The following is a 25,184-nucleotide window of genomic DNA, read 5'->3' as shown; positions in this document are numbered from 1 at the left end:
CTATCTGGTCTCCATTACAACAGCTCACTTCTCCTGTTGTAGCAGGTACATGACCATAGGCAACACACAAACAAATGTGTGGGGGCCGTGTTCCAGTAAATCTTTCTTTATAAAAACATATGACCTCGGCCCCTGGGCCAGAGTTTGTGAGACCCCTAATGTTGAGGCTGAGAGAATCGTTCCCAGATCTGGGCTGACTGGTTCACCACCCACGGAATGTGCAACCTTCAAGAATTTATTTCATCTCACTGCATGAAATTGAGACAAGGTTGTGAGGATCAAATAGCTAAATATGTATGTTACTTAGAATTTCTCAAAATGAAAAGTATTATTGTGTGCCTTCCTTCAACATTGATTTCAGCATAAAGAACTCAAGTCTAAGCAAGCCTACAGACCTTAAGATCTCAGAGGAGAGAGCACTGTGTTTTGGATGACATCCTATTGATTTTCAGCATAGTCCATATTTTCGTTGAGTACCAATCATGTGCCAGTCATGAGATGAGGATGGAAGGTGCTGATGCCCTGATGTGCTCTGTGATAATGTTTGAGTTTGAGAGAGTACGTATTTTGTTTATCAATGAAAAAAAAAACAACTTTCAGACCAAACAATTATTTTAATTTAGTGCTTTTGTGTTTTAAAACCAATCCACTAAGATGTGACTCTGAGGTCCTTAAGTACAATTCACATCTGAATTTGACTCCAGTCGAGTTTGGTCATTACAGTTTAACCACAAGGGTATTAATTGAAACACTAGGAAATACCTCTGGTCAGTTTCATTATCTAATGGCACTTGGGCTTTCTAATGCATCTTAATAAGAGCTCCTGCATATGCATAGACTATTAGATTTTACAAGGAACAGTTTATACTGATTAAAAAAATAAATAAAAACTGGCCACATTCTCCTTAGGCTTCAAGTACTTATTTTTTTTCTATTAATTTTTCCAAATACGATTGTACTTTAGGACAATCACTGGATTTCATTAAACGCTATTAGAATTTTTGCTGTTGTTGTTGGTCTATAAAATTTAAAATCCTCTGCTGGTTCAACTTATATATCTGAATTGAGTTCCCTAATGTTACTGAGTGCAAAGATGCATTCCCTCAAGTGTTCATAATTTCTACAAAAAAATGGTAGCTTTATGCTAGACATAACATTTTGTTTTCCTTGACTTCCTTTAAGAATTAAGTGTACCATTTGCTAATTAAATTACTCAGTATTGACTCTAAAACTTTCTGTTTAAAACCTGATTTGATAAAAAGCCATTTGAAATGTTAGTCCACTGTGTTCTTTCAGGGTGTGGGAGCACTGATACTTCATGCTCGACACATGATCTGGGTTCCACAAGATTATATTTTTGTTTTGAAACATATTGAGAACACAGTCTAAAATAAAAATGCTCAAAGCTGTAATCATATCAATTTATTAAGTACTGACTGAGTTCAATTCAGATTTATGAGGGGGAAAAAAGGAAATAAGAAATAACAAAGTCCTAACCTAATAGAGAGAAATTGTGAAAAGACCTCCTTTTATTTTTTTCTTCAAAGTTGGCTCTTGTTCAAGCTACATATGGTCACATAATCTTTTAAAAAGCACAACTCAAGTCTCAATTTAATTATGTAATAGCATAAATGGAATTACATTGTTGATGAAGTTCAGTGCTTTGGCTTAAATGCACCAGGCTGGCTGAGTGACCCTGACTCAGTGCACTTGGCCATTGAGGCAGCCCAGGGCGCCTCCACTTCTCGCCTCCCTAGAACTAAATCACAGTCACTGGGCTGGATGGATCCTTCATATTCATGGCATCCCAGTCACCTTGTAAACATGTTCATAATGCAAGGTTAATAAGTGCTTTACAGGAATGCATTCTGTACTCTCTTTCTCCTTTTTGTATTTTTGGGGGGCCAGGGATTAGCTAATGGAAAAGCGTTGGCTCTCATAGAAGAATTCTAGCTTGAACTCTGAATGGAGACTGGGTAAATATTTTACCATGCATTTTACCTTGAGCTCTATACCTTTCTAGCTGTCTGCCGCAGAGGCCAGTCTCCATATGGCTAATGATCTGCAAGGAACATAAAGGACCTGCAGATCAGCCTTTCTCTTATAGATGAAGCAACTAAAATATGGGTGAGTACCTTTGGCTAAAGGTCATACCCTCAGTGGCTTGAACTGGAGCCTGGCTCTTCTGATGTCAGCCCCAGCCGTTGGGTTAACACCACCCTGTGGTGTACAAATCACCAAGCTAGACTCCCTTCTGTCCTGGCACTGTCAACATATGCTTCCGTCATGGAACACATCGCTGTGTCCTGGTGTTTTCCAGTAGAGTTGAAATTCTTCAAGGGATTGCTTTTTTTTCCTCCTCTGTATTCTCGGCATCTAAAACAGGGTCTGTCACATATTTATAAATGGCACTGTGACTGGACAACTGTCTCTGCACGATGACAGATCTTGATACTTTACAATTATTAACTCATAGAGATCTGTTTTCTCAGATAAAGAAACAGACCCAATTAAAGTTAGGTCATCTGCCCAGGTTCTCATTACCAAGCAAGTGGCGAGTAGGATTTGGACCTGAATCTGTCTCCCAAACCCACACTTTTTATGTCATACCCAGGACTAATGGAGCGTGAGGTGGAAAATGACAAGTTCCTACAGGAACCATATTTGAAACACCATGGGACTTGTGGAAGGAATCACTATTGGCCAGGAAATCTCCTGGGCATATCTACCCTCCAGGATTCTCAAATAACATCCGAGTGAGTCCAAGAGCTTTCTTCCCTGCTCATTTTCCAGTGGGAGTTTGTCCATGGCAGTGTGCTATACCTTTTTGCCATTAGACCCGAGAGCCATAGGAGATTAGCCTCTTCAGTGGAGGAGAAGGAGAGCACTGTGGCCCGGTTAATCAGAAAGCATGCCAAGGTACTTCCACTAAGCCCCAAATAGCTGTGCTAATGCAGGGCAAGCAGCAGCCCGTGAGCCACTTAGCAACTGAGCTTGAGCCTCTTAGTGGTGGGTAAATCCAACCATGGCTCACACAGGAAGCCACCTGCCAGAAAACCACTTGGTCACAGCACCATCCCCTGCCTGCCGCCATGTGTCATGCTACCTCATCAAAATCACTCAGCTGCTCCTTAAAATTTGTGAAGCTAATCCTTGACCATTCAACCCATTCTTGCCAAGCTCATGCTTACTGGTCATTAGCTACAACACCAACTTACATCGTCTGTGAAAAAGGATTTGTGGTGATATTTCTGGCCTTTGAACTTAACATACGATGGAGGGATGCCTTCTCACAACTCACTAACCTGCTCCCGTTAGAAGGAAGACTTCTGGTTCAAATGAACCAGGGTAACTTACAGAGTAACTATTTCTGTTGTTTCCTCTTCTATGACCTTGCCTTTTTAAAGAAACATCTATGGTTTTGTTCACTTCCTTACTTTTGAAAAAAAAGTCATCCTCTTAGAAATCAAAAGTCATCTCTTCTTCATTTTAAGTAGTAGGAGGTAATAACTCATCAGGCTTCCCTTTTTGCTTGGATTGCCAGGAAGCTCCAACCAGAATTTTTCATTGCGTATGCTTTCCCTTAGCTTAGATAGAGTCACCATAATCACTACCCCCTTATTACTCAACATTGTTCTTTTTCTATTCTTTTACTGTTTCTGACCTTTTTTGGGGGGAAGGGGGGAAACTACCTAATTCTTTTTTGAAAGGCAGAGGAGTATAAATAATTGAATCATTCTTGACCCCAATACACACTGCAGATAAACGTAGTCTTTCAGAAATGATTCTTCCCTTCACCCCGCCATTGTAAAATTCCCGCTGGCACATCCTTCATATGAGCAGAGAATCACTGATTCTATACCTTGCATTTGGCCTCCAGCCTAGACCTCAGACACAGACGCGGAGTTAAGGCCCCTCTTTGAGAACTCAGGACGATCAATGTTATTGCCACTGGCAGATTCCGGGCCCCTCCCACAGCCTCCCTCCAACAGGTTACAGGATCAAGATATTCTGATGCTTGTTATCACTTATTATGGCTGACATACAACCATCCGAGAATAACATCTATTTTAATGTCTGAATTATTTTTTCTAAAATTAATGGGCAAGATCCTAAAACTCTCCTTATTACAAAAGACAATTTGATTAATCACAAATAAAACCCCTCTGAGCATAAAACGAATAAGGTTTGAGCCACTTCGAGTTATTTTTTCCTGTCTGATAAAACCATTATCACGTTTACAGCTTTTACAATGCTGAACCACATTCCTTTGATCATCTTATAAAATTAATTGATCTTGCTTATCTATTGTTCTATTTTAAATCATTTAATTGAGGATATTAAGAGAAGTAATGGTAACAACTAAGGCATTTATTAGGCACTGATGTTCAAACTTGCAGTATGATTTTCATAATCTGAATTTCTCTATCACCAAATTCTATTCTTGTGGGAATTTACATATAGAACACCTCTAGCCACAAATAATTTGCTATTGCTTAACGTTCTGAAGGACAGACATACGCTGTGGCAAATCACTGTAGCTATACTTAATTTTAATTATTCTTTTAAATCAGATACCCTGCAGTGAAATTCTTATAATTAAATAGAAATTAAAAGTTTCTAAAAGCCTTAATTTCAACTTCAAATTTAAATGCAAATGAATGCAGGGAAGAGTCTCCCTCCCCCACCCACACTCTCCAAAATTGTGAGAGAATTCCCTAAAAGCTTGGGCTGATTATGAAAGCTTATTTTGGCTTCAAAGAGACCCCTCAGCTCCAAAGCCATTTCATTTTGTGAGGCCTGGCCAGTGCCACCTACTAGATAATCTGGAAGACCCAGTTTCCCCAAATGACAGATGCCCAAGAGAATTCTTTTAGTTTGAGTTCCCCTGGAAGTAGAACCTGTGAGAAGGATCCAAGTTCAAACTGCAGGGAAGTGGTCCCAGGAAACTGAGCCGTAGAATAGAAGAGCGAGACAGAAAAGGAAGGTAGCCAATAAGAGGTATGTTAAATCAGTTGAACTGGGACTTGAGCCTGCTGGAGAACACTGGAAGTCAGTGTAGAATGCGGTGGGTCTCAGACTTATCCCATCAGACGAGTGAGGGAGCTGGGGTGTTTAACCACCCCTCCTGTCAGGCCTTGATGTGGTGTGCTTCCGAGCAAGTCAGCTCCCTGGCACTGAAGTCCTTGTGTGTGAGCCTAGTGAGGGCCTCAGCCTGAGAAAGACCCCAGGGAAAGGGCCTCAGGTCCTGAGAATCCCCGAAGGACCTGAAGAAATCAGGCCCCAGGGGGTACCGACAGCATCCCCTGCAAGGAGCTAGCCTAGAAGTTCCAAACTAGATGCAGCTGGCAGCTGTGTTTCCGTTGACTCATACAAAGTTGTTTTGTTTTTGTTTTTAACATTGAAAAGTTTTACCCAAGAATTGGGATGTCTGCATTCTTTGAAAAAAAATGATCTAATCGATATAGGACAGGATTGGAAACTTTGGAGCAAATTGACTAGCCAAAATTTGGCGACTAAGTTGTGTGTGCCAAGTATGTAGCCTGTGGCATATATTTACACAAAAGACCCCAAGACTAGGTCCTTGTCCTCCAGAAAGTGACAGATCCTCCCTGCAGCAAAGCGGTGCCAAGTGGTCTCTGAAGCTCGGAGGAAGATGCAACATGAGAAGGACTAGCTCTGAGTCCTGGGCATATGCACCAAACTTTTTTTTTTTTTTAAGATTTATTTATTTATTTATTTATTTATTTATTTATTTATTTATTTATTTATGAGAGACAGACAGAGAAAGAGAGAGAGGCAGAGACACAGGCAGAGGGAGAAACAGGCTCCACGCACGGAGTCTCCGACATGGGACTCGATCCTGGGACTCCAGGATCACGCCCTGGGCTGAAGGCAGATGCCTTTTTTTTTTTTTTTTTTTTTTTTAAGGCAGATGCTTTTAACCGCTGAGCCACCCAAGGATCCCAAATGCACCAAACTTTGTTCTCCAGCTATATCCTGGGACAAATGTGCCCTCCAGGCCTACCCATGGTCCAGCCATGATGGACTTATATAGCACTTGGGGGTGCACCAGGCACTCTTTTAAGTGCAGTGCATGCATTTAGACTCTTTGAATTCTCGTGACATCTTATGGGGGTAGGGACTATCTATGGGGCAGGAAACATCTTTCCCACAGAGAAGTGGATGCTCAGCAAAGTTAAGTAACTTTGTCAAGGTAACACAGTAAGAAGCAATGCAGTCTGAATGCACTCTGAGTCCAGAGTTTGGGCCCTTAACCAGTAGAGCACTGTCTCTAAATGCCTTCCAGAAACAGAACCAATGCCTACCTCCTCTCTCGTGTTCCTGTCACTCCTCCCAGCTAGAGCCCTCCTGAGTCATCCTGGTAATTCAAGATCCAGCTTCCTGGCTCCCTCCAAGGTCTGCCTAGACTCTCCACCACTCCAATCACAAACTTTTGCTGAATTTCTGCATCACCTTGTGTCTGACCTCTGCAACCTGACACTGAACCCCACAGGGTCACTGACAGGGATCACAGTTCTGAGGGTGGGAAAAAACATATGGCAGGCAAAACCACAACTGGCTAGATCAAGTTCTCATCCAAAAATAAGAAAAGTGGCATTAAACATATTTTAAAAAATACATTGATATCGATGTTTCAGACAGCATCTGTTTCTGAAAAAAATTAGCTTCTTTGCCTCTAGGAACTGCTGTGGAAGGTGACATTGGCTGTGACCTCAAGGTGCCCCAAGAAAGATGTGCCCTTGACTTTTACGCCATAGATCTCTATTAAAGTTATCAGACTGGCTCTTACTGATTTGAAATTTTAATGTCATCTGCACCTGAAGTCATATCTCTGTTTTCCAAAATCCTCAACAAAATGTTAGTGTCTTCACAAATGATTAAGGTCCTTATGGATACATTTTTTTCTGGACTATCTCTCACTCAAAATTCACAAAACTCTCTTTATACAACACCCTAGGTCTTTCCACATCTTCATGAAGTAAACTTAAAAGTCTTCAGGGGCAGGTAGGTTATGAGAGCAAGTAAAGTGACCCAGGTAAGAAATAGGACAAATTGAAGGTCACTGGAATGTAGGTACCTTCTATTACTGAGGGAAACCCCAAAATCCATATCGCAAAAATCTCCCCGATGATAAATATTGCCAACTAATTTAATTTTTTTCAATGTAATGCAGACCAAATTTCATACGTGTGTGTGTGAGCTGCAGAGACCCAGTTAGTAGGCTAGTAGGCAGTGCGCCTAGTAGGCAGTCATTGTCATGTTGTTTAAGCACGTGAACTTGTCACATATCAGTGGTGACAGAGGTTAAAGTTCTGAAATCTACACATAAAACCAGTGCTGTGATTGCCAAGGGTTTCGATGCTTCTTTTGAGGCTTTTCCTTCCCAAAGCAGTAAACACCCAAAGGAGACTTGCACCTGTCAACCAATTGAGTCTTTCATTCAACAAAAATTTGTGAGCACCTGCCCTATGCAAAGTCCCGCACTAGACACTGGGGGAACAGGAGTTAACAGGAAGACCAAAATTCTCCTCCTTCATGGAACTTACCTCTTAATTAGAAGATGACATCCACCACACCTGAGAAAATAGGAGTTGGGGCAGGTGCCGGACGAGACACATTGAAAGGACTGATGTCACTGGGTGCTGAGCTCAATGCAGCCAGGCTCTACCAGCCCAGCCCGCAACCCACTTCCACTTCAAACCCGGGAACCTCACGGTCATTTTGGATCTCATTTTTTGCCTACAAGTAGCCGTATCCCAAGCCAGATTGAATATAAGCCCTGGCACTTTCTCTGCTTCATCTCTGCCCACGCTTCGAGGCTGTACACGGCAGCTTTGATTGTTTCACTGAAAACCATTTAGCAGACGAAATATCTCCCCGCAACGAGTGATCGTCCCTTGACCTGTCCTTTCAGGCTGAAGTCAGCGGGAGATGCTAAGAAGGCACGTGTGTTATTTGACAAGTGTTACATCTGCTACAACAGCAGAGACACAACCTTAACGCTCATCGCATGGTGCCATTTTGAACCCGGTGCGCTGGCGGGATGGCATTAAGGGGTAATGGGAAAGCTGATGGCTCACGGCTGACACACCGGGATGCACAGACAGCAAAATAGCAGAGCGGTTATTTGCTGTGATTATGATCGTAACCCTAACACGGGACTCAGACACTCATTTTGCTCCAGAGATGTGCATGTGCGGCCCGGGGGTTCTTGAGCCGCTTTGTGGTTGAGAGAGTGGGGACATCTCGGTGACACATAGCAAATCAAAGTGAGGCTCTCCCCCACCCCCATTCCCATCCTCGCAGAAATAACACAAACTCAAGGACACTTGCAATAGGAGCAGCCAAGGAGTAGTGTTCTTACTAGAAGGGATTAGATGAAGTGTGGGTAAAAGCAAGTCTCATCTCCTCATGGAAAATACTGGATGTGGACATAGTAGAGGAGTAGCAGCAGGCTATCCGGGTTCAAGTTTTAGCTCCATCTAAGCTGCATGAATGGAAGGTATTTTTATTTGTTTTGTGAGGTTGGTGTCTTCTTCAGTTGCCACAGGACTGCCACTGTCAAATACGGAGCCCTAGTAAGGGGCTCCATCCGAGGCCCATTTTACAGATGAGGAAGCAGAGACCAAGGAAGTTGAGTGCTTCCTGGAAGTCACACACCAAGTATCTCCTCTGGGCCAAGCAGCACTGTCCCCTGTGCTGGACCCAGAGAGGATTCAGATGGGCCCAGCAAGGAAGCATGAAGTATCACTTCTGCTTGGGGTAGAGATTGACCAAGGTGAGGGGAAGCCCACAGGAGTGTGAGACAAACTTCAGGATACTGGTAGTGGGTCTGTCTGCACCCAAATCCCATTCTCCTTTTTAAATAATTGCCTATTTTGACTTACAGAGCCATTTAGATTCCACTGATCTATCTACCATGGGCACTAGAAAGAAAGAATATATATGTTCTAGCTAACTGATATAGGACATATCAGTTAAAAGCTTTTCAGTCATGAGTGATGGGAAATACAACTCAAACTGCTTAACAAAGGAATACTTTGCATTTTAATTTTATTCTTATTTTTTTCACAAACTGATCATTTTTGTTATTTTAATTTTTTTCAACAAATAATTTTTGAGTGTGTTCTTATAGGTAAAAAAAAAAAGATAAGATTGCCACCTTCAGGCATGGCTGGATCCAGTGGCTCAAACAACATCATTAAGATTCAGTTTCTCACCACTTCTTAATTAATGTTTCCCTCCATGTTGGCTTCACCCTCAGGCGAGTTTTCTCCATGTGGCAGGTCCCCAGCAGCTCCGGGTTCATTCTTCATAGCTCCCAGCCTGACGAGAAGAGAAAGCTTCTTTTCTCCACGCAGCCTAAACAAAATTCCCATGCCTGACTCTCATTAGCCCAAGTTCTCTAACATGTCTATCTCTGAACCAATTGCTGTGGCCAGAGATAGGATTGTCTGATGGACCAAATCAAACCACAGGCGGGCAGTGGAGTCCACACTCCCCAAACTACGTTGGTTGAGGTTACAAGAGGGGGCAGTTGCCCTGGAAGAAAACTGAGGTGGTTGTCAGAGGGCTGACCTGAGACACAAAGATGCCCACCAAAGGAGGCTGGCCTTTGAAGAGAAAGCTAAGACCATGAGGAACCCCTGTGCCGGTGGTGGGCCTGGGGAAGGTGGAGTGGAGGTCTCCCCAGGTTGCTAGGATTTCATTCAGTGGAAAACATGCAGGTAATTTTAATTCCAAAGAAATAACCAGATTGAGCAATTTCCTGTATTGGTATTCCAAAAAAACTAACTAGCAAAACCGAAAACCAACAGCGACAACAAAAAAGCCAACACCAGCCACACACCAAGCACCTCTGCCTTCGGTGCCTACTGCTAGAGCGCTGACAGATTGCCAACACCCCTGCCACGGGCCTTGTTCAGCAACCTACATATTTAGGCCGCCTTCTCGGGGGCACTGGATTCCGTGGCAGAGACACTCTTGCATATTTATTGCAACGGTGCTCTGCGCACATGCTGTGTGTTGGCTTGCTGGCTCCTCACGTCTATTTCCTGGCTTTCTATTGATTTGAATAAAATCATAATTGCCACGGAAGCCTTTGTAACTCAACTGGAAGTGATCCACTCCCCAGTGTAAGATGTACCATTTGATGTCATTCTAGAGTGTTCTTATCTCGTCTCCGAGTGACTCAGAGTATTCTGGGTTGCTTGACTCTCTCCCCCTTGCAGATGCCAGATGGAATCCTGCAGATTAAGGGGTCGAGAACAGTCAGTGTCCACAGCTGAAGAGAGAGCACTGCTGCAAGCTGCGTGGGGCTGGGGTTTGCTTGCGGAACTGTAAGCCCTTCAAATAGCTCCTGTCCTAGAGTTGGTGAGCACTACTTTGAGATGATTCTTGGCCTCAGTTTCTCTTATTGGAGAGAAAGGGGTGGGGAAGCAGCTGTAGGAGAAAAAGCTAGAGTCCAGCTGTGTTAAAACTTATTTGAGTTTCATGGTTTCCCACAAAGCTTGAAATAAACAGCATTTGGGCACGAGTCACCACGCCACCAGCCCCAGAGATGGGTCTTCTGATGGACTCATCCTGCACGACACAAAGACACTCACTGTTCTACGCTTCTAAAGATGATGGGCCGTTCTCAGGCACGAGTCTGAGTGCACACCCCCAGGCTTGGAAAATCTACTTCCTCTGACCGCGGCTCCCTCATGACCGGCCTCATGCATCAGTGAGAAGTCTGGCCCAGGACCGGCCCATGGGGAATTTGAGCATCAGGCTAACTGGCTTCTGGAGGGAAGGGACCATCGGAGGGATTGGGAATCTGGGATCTTGCAGTGTTCCCTATGTGCGGGTATGGACGGCAAGGGGGCTGGAGACAGAGGCCAGGAGTGACAAGCAGGAAAATAAAAAAGAGAAAAAGGCTTGTTTGCCACTTAGACAGAAAGGGATGATCATGTGCAGTGTTCCCTAGATAGTTCAAAGCAAAAAAAAAAAAAAAAAAAGAGTTTCTAGATGGACTTATTGGCCACTACTTTCGAATGGTACCGTAACAACAAAAAGGTTTGCCTCTGGAGGTGTCTACTTCTCTGAGCATTTCTCCTCTTCTGTGGGCTGTAGACTCATAAGTTCACCAGCAAATCGGGGGCTCCTGAGTCCAGGTATGGATGCTGCTTGAATTTGCACCTCCCTCCCACTCCCCCTGCCACCAGTTTCAAATCCAGAAGCTTAAACTGAGTGTCCGTGTTAGCTTGCACTCCAGGAGTCAAGAGGGTCTTCTTGGCCTTGGTTTTCAACAAGAGGGGTCAGCAGATATGGATTCAGCCAGTTTGAGGGGAGAGTACCCTCTGTGGCGGGAGCTTGGCTAGGGCAGGAGATACTCAGGTTCGAAGGTCCTCGGAGGGCTCTCATTGAGAACCACGCACTGATGAATCAGTTATGAACAATAAACTGTTCAGACAGTGGCAGTGGGGGTGCAAAGGAAGGGGTGCCAGTTTGTGAAGGGGGAAGCACCAGCAGGAAGGGCTTGAACCGGGCCCTGAGCCCCCTGAAAGATGAAGACGTGCGCTCATATAGCATTCAGTCTTTGCCAGGAACCGGCCCAAGAGCTTTGCATCCATGAAATAATTTCATCTTTACGAGTCTGTGATACAGGCACAGCTGTTATCCCAGATAAGGAAACCGAGGCACAGCCACAAGACCAGGACAAGGGGGAGGCCCTAGAGTATCTCCCCACATTTTACACCCTACCAACTTCCCTCACTCTACTCCTAGCCCTGTGCGCAGAGGGCCTGGGACTGGCAGAAGGTCAATGGCTAGTAAGTGGCAGAGCCGGGATTTGGAGCAAGGTGGTCTGGCCGCAGAGTCTGAGCAGAGTCAAGTCATGCTGGCCCTCCACAAGTGCGTATGGAGCCCCCCCTAGAAGCCAGGCACTGCTGTGAGCACGGAGTATAAAGACAGGAAAACCCACGCTGTCCCTGCCCACAATCTAGTATGTGTGGAGGATTATCAAGGAAGCAAACAGAAAATGACAGCTCTGATATGCACTGCAAATGAGAGGTCCATAGCGCTATGAGGATAATAACAGAGGGATCTGAGCCAGTCCAGACGAGGGCCAGGATTGGGAGGGAGGAGTGAGCTTCCCAGATTGAAAACAGAGCCAAGATCAGAAGCCCGAGTAGCAGTTTGCTACAGAAAGGAGTCAAGTGTGTCAGGCCAAAGGAATAGCACATGAAAAGCCCCTTCCTGCCGCTGGAGTGAAGGGAGTGGTCAAATGTATACCTACCTGGAGAGGCAGGTGGGGGCACAGGCCCTGGGGACTATGATAGAGTTTGGTGCTGATCCTGAGGGTGCTGGGGATGGGCTGGGAGGAGCTCCAGGAAGAGCAGACAAGTAAGGAGTAAGGAAGCCATGGCAATAGTGGAAGGAAGAACGGGGAAAGACTGTTCTAAGACAGGTGCTAAGGGTGTGGAGCAAAGGAAAAGGTCCCAGGAGACATAAAAGGGGGACAACAGCCAAGACGTGGCCACCAGCTGGAGGTGGAAGATGAGGATGACCATGGTGGCTCTCCAACACTTCTTAAATTGAGCCACTCTGCTGAGTGTTAGTGGTGTCCCATTAAGGTTTTAATTTCTCTCGCCCTGACGAATCCTAATATTGAGTACCTTTTTATATTCTTCTTGATCATTCGTGTATTTTCTCTTCTGAAGTTCCAGCTCAAGTTTTCTGGCTTTGTGTGTGTATGTGTGTGTGTGTGTGTGTGTGTGTTTGTGTCTTTTTGTTTTGTTTTGCCCATTTTGAAATTGGTTTGTCTTCTTGATATTGATTCGTAGGAGTTCTTTATATATTGTGGATATGAATTATACTTTGTGAATATCTTCTCCCAGCCTGTGGTTAGCTTTTTAAATTTTACAACAGTTTCTTTCATCAAGAAGAGGCTTAAATTCTGATTCAAGTTTGGTTTATCAGTATCTTCTCTTACATGGTTAGTTCTTTTTGCGTCCTACCAAACCTGACCTGCCCCAACATTATAAAGGTATTCTCTACATTTTCTTTAAGAAGTCTTATGGTTTCAACTTTTACAATGAGGGTATATACGCCCCCGCTGGTGTCCTGGGGGTGCTGGGAGGGTAAGTGAGATGACAGGTCTGGGGTGTTTTCTTCTTGCAGAATGCCAGCTCACAGCCTGGTTCCACCCACTGCGTAGCTAAGGACTTGGTTACTACTTGCCCTCTAACTCCCCCTTCTAACCCACTGTGGCCCTCCAGTGCTGACTTCCAGAGGGAAGAGGCCGACATCCTGCTCCCGGGGAGAAAACACGCATGCATTTTTGGTTTGTGTTTAATCACTGCTGGCACAGAGTGTGATGCTGGTGAAATCTTACTTGCTCCATCTTTATAAAATATTTCGTCTTTTAATTATATGAACTGCCAAGATCCGGGTGCCTGCTTTAGTCATTTCCCCACTGAGCTCTCAGCACCATCTCTCTGTGGCCTCTTCCGAGCATCTATCACGTGTTTGCAATCGCTCCAAACCCATGAATCATATTTAAATGCTTTCCATATCCCATAATTCTCCTTTTACTGCTCTATTCAGTTAATTACACTTGCTCCCTATTCATTGGAGACATACAGTTTGGGCTGGGATTTGGAGAGAGAGGGAGAAAAAAATGAAAACAAACTTCATAATGAAAGTTCCTTCATATTTGTGAGGTTTAATCCAGGTTTGTGTTTCAGCTTGCACTTTGAATTCTTTCTCTAACTGCTCCTAAGTAACTCCATCTGCCTCTGGGTCGGTTCCCATCCTTAGACTCATTGGTGGAAATCCCTTTGTACAAGGATTGCCTTCATATTTAATATATTTCTAACATATCATCAGCATCGCACCCACTCATGTCAACCACATCAGGCCAGATCGCTCCATTTCTCCAAAGAACTGAAGACTTAAAAATGTGCACAGCACAGCCAGCTGGTGGGTAGCAATGCTACTTCTTTTAAATAGTAAAATTGAAAATGTTTGTAAATGCACGTGTGTGTGTGTGTGTGTGCATGTGTGTGTACACAGTTGGGGAGAACAGGTGATTGAGTGTAACGCAGAGGAGTTAGCAACAGGAATATTGACCTGATGCTGGCATCAGCCCACAAACCTGGCATTTCATTAAACAAAGAGAGAAATAAAATAATACTAAAGCTTTATCAGTTTATAGAAATTCCAACCTGGGGGAGGGCGCCTGGGTGGCTCAGCTGGTTAAGCAGCAGCCTCTTGGTTTCAGCTCAGGTCATGATCTCAGGGTTCTCTAATGAAGTCTTGCCTGGGGCTCTGCACATGGCATGGAGTCTGCTAGATTCTGTCTCCCTCTCTCTCTCTCCATCCCCTTCTACTACTGCTCTCAGGCTTGTTTCAGTGCGTACTCACGCACACGTGCATGCACACACACACACACCCTCTCTCTCTTTTTCAAATAAGTAAATAAATAAATATGGAAAATCTTAAAAAGAAATTCCAACTGGGAACACAAGGTGAAAAATGAAAGGTGATATCCTGCCTATGGTCTCCATGGTCCACATGATGACTCCCTGCTCTCGCTCTGACTCCTCTTCCTCTCTTCTCCCCTGTACTCTGCTTTAAGCACACTGCCCTCCTTTCTGTTCTTCAGATACACCAAGACACTCCCACCACAGGACCTTTGCACTGGCAGTTCCCTCTTCCTGAAATGCTCTTCCTGGAGCTAGCTTCTTCACTTTCTTATGTTTGTATTCCAAAAAGTGCCTTCTCAGTAAGGTCTTCTTTGGTCCTCTTATCTAACATTTCAACAACCACCACACCAACACTTTCTTCACCTTCCACTGCTTCCTTTGCTTTGCCTTAGTACTTGTGACCATTGGGCACACTACTTATTGTAGTTATTTTTTTTTTCTTCTCTCTCATCTTTTTCCCTACTAAAATGAAGCTCTGGGGAGTGGGTTTTTTTGTTTCCTTTTGCTCACTGCCATATCTCCTGGTGCTGGCATGGAGAAGGTACTCAATAAAAATTTCAGCTAGATGAATAAACAAAGCCACAAAAAAAGATAATTTTCAATGCAGGGAACAGTGTAGCATGTTGCTGTGGGAGAATCATTCAAGTGAGTGTGAAAACTGAGGACCATCAAAGAAAGTGCAGTTGGTGAGATGATCTACTGGTTACCAATCCCTTATCCCATCTTTCTTTCTATAGGTAATTTGAAGTCATATAATATGTAAGCCTTTGTGTGGCTTCTTTTACTTAACACCACGTTTTGGAAGTTCACCCATGTTGTAGCAGATAGCAATACTTCATTTTTTTCATAGCCAAATAATATTCTAGTTTAAGTATGTACCACATTTTGTTTATCCATTCATCTGCTGATGGACATCTGGGCTGTCTCCATCTTTGGCTATTGTGAATAGTGCACAATGACCATGGGTATACAGGTAATTGATATTTAAGCAAGTACCTGTAGATATTCCTGACTTTTGAGTATATGCTTAAGAGTGAAACTGTGGCTTTATGTGATAATTCTATGTTTAATTTTTTGAGGGACTGCCGAATTGTTTTCCATAAAGACTGAACCATTTTACATTCTTCCTCCAACATACAAGAGTTCCAGTATCTCCACATTGCCACCAAGACTTGCAATTTTCTGGGTTTTGACTGGAGCCATTCCAGTAGGTATAAAGTAGTACCTCATTGTGGTTTTGATTTGCATTTCTTTAATGACTAGTTTGTCATTTCTCTAATTTCCCAACTGACTAGTGATGTTGAATATCTTTCCATATGCTTATTGGCCACTTGTATATCTCCTCTGGAGGGCTACATTTCAAGTCCTTTCCCCATTTTCAAAATTGGATAACTTGTCTTTTTGTGGTAAGATTTTGTTGTTGCTGTCATAAGAGTTCTTTATATATTGCAGATACTAAACCTTTATCAGATAGATGATCTGTAAACAGTTTCTCACATTCTGTAGGTTTATTTGCTTGTTCTTGACAATGTCCTTTGATGCACAAAAGTTTTTAACTTTCATGGAGTTCAATTTATCAATTTTTTCTTTTGTTGTCTTTGGTGACACATCTAAGGATCTTTGCCAAGTTAAAACTCATGAAAATTTACTCTTATGCTTTCTTCTAAGACTTCTATAATTTTGGCTCTGGTATTTAGGTTGTTGATCCATTTTGAGTTAGTTTTACCATATGGTATGAAGTATAGGTTCAACTTCATTCTTTTGTAGCTACATATCCAATTGTTCCAACATCATTTATTGAAGAAACTATATTTTCTCCATTGAATGGTCTTGATACCCTTGCTGAAAATCAACTGGCCATGGATGTAATTTTCATGCCTTGGCTTTGGGGACTTAACACTCACTCTGGCCTCTATCTCCTTTTCAGGCTCCACACCTTCTTCCTAGCCATTAAGGCTCAGTTCTGTGAATATTTTTTTTTTTTATCACTCCATACTTGCTCTTTAGGCAATCTCTAGCCTTAATTACCACTCATTTGTAAATAATGCATAAATGTGGATTTCTTGCTAACTCCTTTTCTCAGAGGTTCAAACATGCACATCCAACTGCTAACTTGCATGGGTGTACGTGGCTGTCAGAAAGTCATCTCAAAATTCACATGTCTGAAACAAAACTATGGAGCTTTTACCTCATTACCTGGTTCTCCTCTGATGTTTCCTATCTTAGTTAAGAGTATAATGAGTTCTCCTGTTACCCAAGCCCATTGTCTAAGGGTCAGTCCTCCCTAACCTCCCATGGCTGATCTTCCAGCAAAGCCTATGAATTACATATCTTATCAATCTCTCAAATCCACCCATTTTCTTCCTTCTCTACAAGTACTGCACTATATTTGAGGCCTATGTAAAAAAAAAAACCCATAAACATTATTTGGGAACATAACGTTTTTAAAAACAAATGAAAGGATATACCATGTCCATGGACAGGAAAGTTAATATTGCACAGATGTCAATACTTCCCGGTTATAGACTCAATTCAATTATAGTCAAAGTAATTATTCATTTGCACAATAAAAAGTCACATTGGTTGAGTACTAAATGTTGACTGCTAAGTACTAAGTGACAAGGCAATTTAAGAAGTGTTCTGCAAAAAGAAATTAATAATAATAAATAAATGAAAAACTAAGAACCCTTCTGCAAATTAAATGGGCAGAGATATTGAAGATGTTGTGGAAAATAATAATGAATAATAAACTGATAAACACAAAAACATAGCATAAAACTGTAATTATTAAGCCAGCACGTTACTGACATAAGAATAGACAAAGAAATCAATGGAACTAGACATAGATTTCTGGAATGTCAAATTTCTGAGCAAATGATTGCAATCAGCAGTTTTAGAAAAACCAGTTAGCTACAGAACAAAAAGACATTTTGCTTCATATCCTATACCGGATAAAAATAACTTCTAAATCAATACAAAACTGTGTAGAAAGTGAAAAGCTAAGTATCTAAGTAGACATTAAGTAGATATATGTTTTTAGAAGGAAAAGACATTTCTAAGCCTAAATGCAAATGGAAATACCAGGGACATAACAGGAGGTTTGGATGCATAAAAGTGGAAAAGACATTACAATATCTTACATTTAATTAAAATCAAAATGTAAATATTGAATTAAGTAGAATGCAAAATATCTTATATACAGAGGGTTAATATCTTTAAGCTCTAAAGAATGTTTACAAATCAGTAAGCAAAAATGAAAGCCCTTGTAAGCAAATAGTTAAAGAATCCAAACAGCTGTATATATGTATATATACCTACATATACATACATACATATATAATGCATATACACTTATATACATATACACACACATATATATAGCTGTTTATTAAAATGCTTAATTTAATATAGCCACAGATTGCAGACAATAAGAAGGCTTGAAAATGTCTGAATGAATTAGGTATACATACTATGATGGAATACTGTACAGATATTGAATACACTATTTTAAAAAATATCTGATAAAAAGAAAGTATGCTCACAATATAATGCAGTGGAAGGAAGAGAGAGTAAAGAAATATATAGGATTAAAGTGTGGGAAGAAATACCATAAAGTGTCATCAATAATTTTTCCTGAAAGGTAAGCATATGGGTGACTTTTATTTATTTGCCATCCTTTCTATCATGTTCTAAATTTTCTATCAAAAGAAAGGTATTTTTGTTACTTAAAATTTCTTTTAATAATATATGCATTATTATTATAAAGCTTTCAAATTGTGGGTTAAAATATGGAATCCTTCCCTTGCCTCCTGTCCCCTCTGTGCCTCTCTAAGAGTGATTACTATTAAATTTAATATATGTTCTTCCAGACACGTCTCTACATGTTTACAACATATGAATATACATGATAAATATTTTCACAATAACTAAGGTTATTTAATACAAAACAAAACAAAAAGAACTAGGGGAGCATAAAGAGGATTCGCTAGGTATTCCAGCCAATTATCCAAAAAGTAAAACTCAAGGAATGATGACTTTGCCTTTGTCTCAGGGCTCAATCATTCACTTTGATTTTTGAATGAGCAGAAAAGAAAATCTATGGAAAAATGCTAAGGTTGTGGTGGTGGGCAGGGTACATTACTAGATAGCTCAAATAAATTATAAGCAAATGATATATATATATATATATATATATATAAATGTTAAATATATATATATTTATACTAAAATGTTAAACATGCCCCAGTTGGTGCTCTTTGACGCTTTTGAATAAGTATATTTGGGAGAGTAAAAGTAATGTTTGAAATACCAATAAATACAAGGGGAAAGATCGCCTGCACAATGGGAGGGCAGAGCAAGCCATGTGGGGTGTCCCTGTCCTCAAGCCCGGCTCCTGTCGCTCCCCGGGTGCGGGTGGTGGGCAGCAAGGTGAGGCCGAGGATATTCCACGGCTCTAATCCCATTCTACTTTATGACTCGCTGTAGAAATGACCTCTAGCGAGATCTGGCCCTTGTTCTATCCAGCAACTAGATTTTTCTTACAGAAAATAAATTAAAAAGGTGTGACCTTGCTGAAGGCTTGCCGAGAAAATGAGGTACATCTTGTCACAGGCAGAGGAGCCTATTTGTTCAATTTGAAAGGCTGCCGCTTTGCTCCGATTAGAAGTTAAGATAAAGGCTGGGGATGAAAAGAGGGGAAACATTTCTAAGCAAGGAAATTAAAGGGCTACATTGGAGACCCTTTCAGCACTACAGTGGGCTTTTTGTGTGGGGTTTATCGGGCCCCATCAGCCACACCTTGTCCCTGTGCTTGGGGCTCCCTCTCCTCCGTGCACACAAAAGCCTGCCGTGTAGGGAGCGAGCAGAAGCCCCCCCCCCATAGCCATCAGGGGCACCCCCCACCCCCCCACCCGCTGCAGGTCGACGCTGGGAAAGTGACCCACCCAAATTTGACTCACTGGGTAGAAGACTCAAAGTCATTTCGTCCATTTCACTGAAGGGACTCAGTCAAGAAGCTTCCTATCCTCCTGGCCATTAAATGTAATATATCTTGGGAGAACTCCTCCCAAATTCACTCAAATGAAGGGACACTGAAATGCCTTTGTGTCCCTGAAAGTTTCAAGCCAACCCATGTTTCCATCCAAAGCCCCTGCAGCAAAGAAGCCTTCTTTCAACTTCTCTCCTCATGGTATAGACATCTTTTATGTCCCAGAATGTCTTTCAACTTTTGAAGTCATGGCTCATTTGGGAAAAGAGGAGGCAAGAAAAAAAAAATGCTGGGCTTTTCCACATGCTTTACATTTCTAGCCAACGTTCTGTTCCCTGGTTCTCTTTGCCCACGATAGCTGTATGGGCCAGACTTCTTAACCTAGGATTCAACGTCTTGATCACATGAGATAAACTCATCTCTCCAGTTTTCTCCCTCCTCATTCTCTCCTACATTTCAGTCTTTAAAAAAAAAATTATTTATTCATGAGAGGCACACAGAGAGAGAGGCAGAGACATAGGCAGAGGGAGAAGCAGACTCCATGCAGGGAGCCCGATGTGGGACTCGATCCCTGGACCCAGAGATAATGCCCTGAGCCAAAGGCAGACGCTCAACCACTGAGCCACCCAGGTGTCCCTCTGTTCTAGTCTTGAACATATTTTTCACATTTCATATTTCACCTCCATGTCCTTGTGTGAGCTGCTCATGCTGCTGGAATTCCTCTCCTCACCGTACTTATGCGATCATGTGTCTTTGCTTGCTGAGACTGCCTATTTGGGGAGTGTGTTTGTTTGTGAGGGCTGCCATAACACACTAGTAGCACAGACCAAGTGGCTTCAACAACAAAGATTTAGGGCAGCCTCGGTGGCTCGGCAGTTTAGCGCCGCCCTTGGCTCGGGGTGTGGTCCTGGAGACCCAGGATCGGGTCCTGCAGACCCAAGATTGGGTCCTGCGTCAGGCTCCCTGCATGGAGCCTGCTTCTCCCTCTGCCTGTGTCTCTGCCTGCCTCTCTCTCTCTCTCTCTCTCTGTCTCTCATGAATAAATAAACAAAATCTTTAAAAAAACAACAACGACAAAGATTTATTTTCTAGCAATGTATTTACTGTTGCCCCACGAGGGCAGGGACCATACCCAGCTGGTCTCCATCATCTGCCTAGAGCCTGCAAGAGTTCCACGTCTGCACTTCATCCATCATGGACTGCCCTCCACAGAGCCTAGCATGGCTTCTCATTCTTAGCAAGCCCTCAAAGAAGGTTTGTTGCCACTGGAGTCTGTAGTAATGTTCTAGAACCAGAACAAGATCCAGAAGTGTCTTCAATTTATTAAGAATAACTTAGCTTTGTTCACTCGGGTCTTAGCACAGAGTGCGTAAACACTGAATTATTTGAGAACTGGTGGTAGTGGGAGCCTGAGGATACATCTGTGGAAGTATGCGTGGTGAGAATGGGGCTCAGAAAGAAGGTCATGTATCATCAGCCTGGCTGTCTATCAGGGTCCTGGCTCTGGCATTTACCTGCACAAATGATTTCCCTTCCCTAGGCCCTGTTTACCTATTTGAGATATACCTCAAACAATGAAAAGCCCCTTCTCCATCCCGAAGACGAGGAGGAGAAATAGGGCTTCATCTGGGCCCTCGGTGGTAATTTCATAGTGGTCTAGTCCAATTTCCTTTTCCTCTTCATGAGAACAAGGAGAGAACTGGGGTGGGGGTGATGGATTCCCCCACCAAATCCTGTGGCAAATACCATTTAGCACAGGAATACCTACTATTTCACTTCAAGGTGGCTTCTCTTCCATGATGTCAGCACCATCCCTCTCTTTTCTCAAACCTTAGCCAAATCTGCTGGGCATATGAAGGGCTCATGTGGGTGGGTTTTAATGCAGAAACCAAAATGACTAAGTCTCATACCTGAGCTGAAGGATCTCGAGTGATGGGAAGCATGGAAGTATGGCAAAGGAGTCCACAGAATAACACAATGAACCAAAAAAACAAAGTCATGTGGGATGGAAAAAAATGCCCCCACCTCCACCAAGTCAAGGAGTCAGTTACCAACTACCCTCCAAAATCTCCTGAGAGGTTAGGAAGGTCATGGGACTCTCTTCATGCTTGGAATGGGATCAGGTCAATTTCTTTTGGTTCTCAAGAGAAGGATACCTCAGCCAACATCTGAATGAGGCTAAGATGCCACAGTTGGAGGAGTCAAGTCTCGTGGCCTTCTCCAATATTAACACTCCAATCAAAATGTTTCCAGAAACATTTAAACAGTACTTGGTTACCATTTTTAGTTTGGAGACAATAGTTTTTAGAAAAGAACTGAGCTTCTTCCAATATTATGCACCCCCCATCCCAGAAATACTCTCTTTAGATGAATGTCCAGAAGAACAATTGGTCTATTGAATGAAGCCCAAAAAGTCTTACTATCAGCAAGAAGATCCCTGGGCTTAATCTTATTATGTCGATCTTATTTAGCATTCTAAGAGTGTTGGATGCTTGGTCACCTGGAAGAACAGGGAAGAAATGCCACCAACTACCAGGAAACCCAACCATCAGAAATGCCTGCTCCTTACAACAGCCAGTGACAAGGAGAATTATGACACCCTCACAATATTACTAAACACTGTCAGGAACAAATTGCGGTATCCGACCTTAATGATTGCTGGCTGAGACTGCAGGCTGAGGCTGCCTTGTGAGTATTTCTGTAGACATAGTTCTTTAGAGTCCTTCAAGTTCACCTTCTATGAAACAGGAATCCAAGGAGTATTTGTAAGACATTTGATATGCCATGCCACTTAATAACAACATTCATGGTGTCACTGTGTCCCAATTTGTTCACTCTATCTGCATCTATATTTTATGTGTGACTAAAGACAGAGCTCTATTACCTTTTGCTTCTCCCTACTGGCAATACTAATCATAATAATAACCACCATTTTTGAGTGCTTATTAAGTGTTCAACCAGAGTCTAAGCACTTTATTCGCTTTGTCTTTTAAGCCTTATCTGTAATGATCCTGTGAACTTAGCACTGTTATTTCCCCGGCCTTACGCATGAAGACAGTGAAGCTTAGAGAGATTTAAGTGTCTCCCCAAGGTCCAGGTCCCATAGCGCGCAAAAGAGACAGACAGGATTCAGATCCAGAGCTTGGGCTTCTCTCCATAGACCCCGCTTTTATCTATAATCCAACACACTCCCAGCAATGCTGATGCAGGTGAAGGGCAGTGTGGCTAAACTAGTCTGTGGTTAATGCCTCTGAACGTCTACTCAAACATGTTTCCACCTGTCATGGACAACAGAAGCAAGAAGCAGGCCAGGATAGGCGGTGGTTTTCATGACTCGCCTCTATTCTTGCAGCCCCATGCTTAATACCCGCCCTCATACCACAGTAAGATCAATGGTAAAGAGCTAAGTGAAACTACAAGTGAGTTAAAACTACCGGTATTAAGTCAAATAGTGTTTCGGGATATCTGTGTAGCATGTACGTTACAGACCTGACTATTATAACGGGTTATACGTGATGAATATTTTCAATTAGAGGGCATGAAAAGTCATTGATTACAGGCCCAGGAGAGCTGATCTAAAGGAATAACTAAGGATGATTCTAGCAGTGGGCATCGAGGCCTGACTGCAGCATCAGACAAAAAAAAATATCAGGGGATCCCTGGGTGGCGCAGTGGTTTGGCTCCTGCCTTTGGCCCAGGGCGCGATCCTGGAGACCTGGGATCGAATCCCACATCAGGCTCCCGGTGCATGGAGCCTGCTTCTCCCTCTGCCTGTGTCTCTGCCTCTCTCTCTCTCTCTCTGTGACTATCATAAATAAATAAAATTAAAAAAAATATATCAGATGGTTACCTTGATCAAAACAAGCGCCAGGGATAATGTGAAAATCCAAGAATATAGGACCATAAAGGAACTTACAGCATGAGAGGCCAGGGCACACAGAACATATTGAGAAGGGTGTTACACACATCAAGAAGAAGCTAGAGGCTCATTCCCCGGTAAAAAGGGACATGGCAGCTCTCCCCTGCTCCATCCTTATAACGATGGTCAGCCATGGTCCGTTGGGAGCTTGGCCGCATGTTAAGTTGGCCTTGAACTCCAGTTTCATGGCCTGAGGCACACGTACCTTGAAGCCTGTAAGCTCCCTTGGCTCACTTCGTTTCTCTACCTCCACATTCCTGGGGCTACAGGTGCTGCTTCCTCACATCACAGTGAACAGGAGGCTCAGCCAGAGGCTTTGCCAAGCATTGTGGGAACTGAGGGGCTCTATGAGTTCAGGGGCAAGGACACAGGGCAGGGGAAAGGTGCATTATCACCCACGGGCAGTCACTAGCTCCCTGCCCTACTTCCCCCATTCCTCCTCATGCTAAATATGCCCGCATGTCTTACTCAGAGCCCCTCAACCTTCTCCAAGGGCCCTCCAGAGTCTCCAGCTCTATCCCAAGCACTTCAAACTTTTTTGCCACAAGGAAAGATAAGATCCGGTGAGTAATACTTTCTTCATCTCATTTTCTTGGGACTATATGCGAATGTCTGGCTATAGAGAACAAAGTGGGGGTGCCATTATGAGGCCTCAAGAATCTCTGAATCAAATCCTGTATTTGGATTCGTCCTTCACTCTGTCTCCTTAGATACTACCTCACAGAAGTGAGATTTTGCTTTTTTAAAATTTATTTGAGAGAAAGAGAGAGAGGGAAGGAGCAGGGGGAGAGAGGCAGAGGCAGAGGGAGAAGCAGACTCCCCGATGAGCGGGAAGCCCGATGCAGGGCTTGATCCCAGGACTCTAGGATCATGACCTAAGTTGAAAGCAGACACTTAAACCACTGAGCCACCCAGAGCCAAACCACTGAGCCAATCAAGAATTGGGCTGAGTATCCCTGCTTTTTTATTTGAGTTGGACCTTTCAGTGCTCAGGTTTGGGGATACCGCCACCCAAAATGAGAGGTTCAAAGAATGCTTCCAAAAACCAATCTCTTGTCCTCTCCACCTCCGAACACTTCACGGGTGATCCACTTCTCCATTCAGAGCCCATCTCTAAGGTGACAATGGAGCCCACTGAGACTGGCCCGGAGCTGGTGCTCATACAATGCATGGCTGGAGCTTACATAGCAACTAGAAATACATTTAGTTTTAACCAAATTCATTCCTCTAGATAATGGAGTCAACACGCTAAACACTTCATCAGCTACACTCACAAGGGGAACTTCCCTGAGCAAAAGAGGGAGATTTCATTGCTCTAATCTGAACAATGATTCAAAAGCAACTTGAGTTCTGTTTTCTGTCTTCAGTATTACTTGCTGAAATCATGTTGTAAATGAACCAAGATGCCTGAAGAAAGTAATACGATGAAGTAAAAGAGGGGAACAGCAAGGGAGAGAAAAGCAGGAAGCTCCCTCTTTTGGAGGACTGACTACGTACCAGACACTAAGACAACTAATCCCTAGGATGATTAGAAGCTCCCGAAAATGTGTTGATTGCCTTTTTCCATTTACGTTTTTAATTAAGTGGTTTTCCAGTTTTGTAACTTTGATTTGCTATAAAAGGGCTTTTGCAACACTTTCCATCATGCTTCCTCTTTCTTAAGCTTTTCAGACCCAATTTTATATATTCTAATTGCAAACTCTAGTTCAAGTTCCTAAAACACTCTCTTATAATTATCACCAAACAAATGCAGTGATTCCACAAAGCTCAAACATGTGTCGCA

At 42.9% G+C, this 25,184-nt stretch overlaps 2 long non-coding RNA genes across 3 annotated transcripts in view; one reads left to right on the top strand and one right to left on the bottom strand.

Annotated features, from left to right (window-relative positions):
• LOC111092806 overlaps positions 1-20,741 on the bottom strand; it is a 25,020-nt gene extending 4,279 nt beyond the window's left edge. Inside the window, exons 1-3 of one of the 2 annotated variants that reach the window (XR_005355771.1) lie at positions 20,615-20,741; positions 19,063-19,173; positions 9,152-9,351 (exon numbers count right to left, since the gene is read on the bottom strand). This is a non-coding gene — a long non-coding RNA (uncharacterized LOC111092806). Of the gene's footprint in view, positions 1-9,151; positions 9,352-19,062; positions 19,174-20,614 lie in introns of those variants that run through there. The other variant, XR_005355772.1, reaches the window with a different exon arrangement.
• On the top strand, positions 20,565-25,184 carry LOC111092808. The gene is made up of 3 exons (XR_005355775.1): positions 20,565-20,920; positions 21,954-22,170; positions 24,769-25,184. It is a non-coding gene; the product is annotated as an uncharacterized LOC111092808 (long non-coding RNA).

This window comes from Canis lupus, chromosome 2, assembly GCF_011100685.1.
Source record: "Canis lupus familiaris isolate Mischka breed German Shepherd chromosome 2, alternate assembly UU_Cfam_GSD_1.0, whole genome shotgun sequence".
NCBI classification, from domain to species: Eukaryota; Metazoa; Chordata; class Mammalia; order Carnivora; family Canidae; genus Canis; species Canis lupus.
This window is presented reverse-complemented; position numbering and strand designations above follow the sequence as displayed.